Raw genomic sequence first — 2,500 nt, forward strand, 5'->3', positions numbered from 1 at the left:
CATTATATCACAATATTATGTCATTATATCATGATGCCATGTTATCACAATATTATATCACAATATGATAATACATGATATTATATTACGATACAATATTATCATGATGTTTTATTATAATATCACGATACGATATTATCATGATATTATATTACGATGCCATATTATCACAATATTGTTATTATATCACAATACAATATTATTATGGTTAGATTACTATATCATGATACGGTATTATTGTAATATTGTATTATTATATTACGATGTCAAATTATCGAAATAGTGTTTTATTATTTCACGATATGATACTTTTACAATATTATATTATTATAACATGATTCAATAATATCATGATATTATATTACGATACAATATTATCACAATATTGTTATTATATCACAATACAATATTATAATGGTTATATTACTATATCATGATACGGTATTATGACAGTATTGTATTATTATATTATGATGTCATAATATCGAAATATTGTTTTATTATATCACGATACAATACTTTTACAATATTATATTATTATAACATGATACAATAATATCATGATATTATATTACGATACGATATTATCACAATATTGTTATTATATCACAATACAATATTATTATGGTTATATTACTATATCATGAGACAGTATTATGACAATATTGTATTATTATATTACGATGCCAAATTATCGAAATAGTGTTTTATTATATCACGATATGATACTTTTACAATATTATATTATTATAACATGATACAATAATATCATGATATTATATTAAGGGAACGCTGAGAGCAGACTTGCGGATCCAAATGCAGGTTTTAATAGGAAGGTCAGTAAAGCAATGGTCAATACAGGGGCAAACAGGTTTATACAGACAGTCCAGAATCGTAGTCATAAACACAGGCAGATGATCAAAAGACAGGCGGCAGACAGGGATGAACAAACTTACAAGGCGAGGATCAAAACACGGGAAGACAAACCAGGAAACCGCTTTGTAAATTTTGCGGATAAAACAAGACTCGGCCCTGAATGAGTCAACATGAGGTGCATATATAGTGTGTGTGTGCAAGTGTTCAGATTATTATCAGCTGTTATCAGTGTTGATGAGCGCAGGGTTTTCTGGGAGTTGGAGTTCGCTTTGCGGTAATTTCCCATATAGGAAACCCCGCTGGCAATCGGCACAAACTACAGGAAGTGATCGCCAGCAGAGACAACTCCACTGGCAATCACAACAATTATCATGATGTTATATTATTATATCATGATACGATATTATCATATTTTATCACGATGCCATATTATCATAATATTGTTATTATATCACAATGCCATGTTATCACGATATTATATTATCATATCATGATACAATAGTATTACTATATTCTATTATTGTAACATGATACAATAATATCATGATGTTATATTACGATACAATATTATCATGGTTATATTATTATATCAAGATACAATATTATCATGATGTTATCTTATGATACATTATTATCATGATGTTATTTTATTTCATGATACGAGATTATCATGATATTGTATTACGATGTCTTATTATCACAATATTCTTATATTACGATGCCCTGTTATCATGAAATTATATTATAAAATCATGATAAGATAGTATTACGATATATTTTTATTACATGATACAATAATATTATGATATTATATTACGACACGATATTATCTTGGTTATATTATTATATCACGATACGATAGTATCATGATATTATGATATGTTATTAATATAATGTTATTTTATATTACGATATTCTATTATCGTGATATAATATTACAATGCCTTATTATCACAATATAGTTATTATATCACAATGCCATGTTATTACGATATTATATTATTATATCACGATAAGATAGTATTACGATATCATATTATTATTACATGATACAATAATATCATGATATTACATAACGATACGATATTATCATGGTTATATTATTATATCACGATACAATATTATCATGATATTATGATACGTTATTATAATAATGTTATTTTATATCACGATACGCTATTATCGTGACATAATATTAGAATGCCTTATCACAATATTGTTATGATATCACAATGCCATGTCATCACAATATTATATTATATCACGAAACGATATTATCATGGTTATTATATCATGATACGATATTGTGATATTATGTTAATAAATCGCAATACAATATTATCATTATACTATATTATTATAACACAAAAGGATATTATCACAATATCATCTTATTAAATCACGATACGGCATTATTATGATTTTTTATTATTTCACAATACGATATATTAATGTATCAAAATGCAATACCATATTATCGGTTTATTACATTACGATACAATACTATAGTTATACTATATTATCATGTCGCGATACAATATTATCACAATATTATATTATTATATCATGGTACGATATTATGATATTATATCATATCATGTTACGATATTATCACTATAAATAT

General features: G+C 25.2%; 1 protein-coding gene across 1 annotated transcript in view; it reads left to right on the forward strand.

Annotated features, from left to right (window-relative positions):
• The window catches only part of LOC130231523 (solute carrier family 12 member 6-like), a 55,686-nt gene that overhangs the window by 24,551 nt on the left and 28,635 nt on the right, over window positions 1-2,500 (forward strand).

Source organism: Danio aesculapii, chromosome 7, assembly GCF_903798145.1.
Source record: "Danio aesculapii chromosome 7, fDanAes4.1, whole genome shotgun sequence".
Classification (NCBI taxonomy): Eukaryota; Metazoa; Chordata; class Actinopteri; order Cypriniformes; family Danionidae; genus Danio; species Danio aesculapii.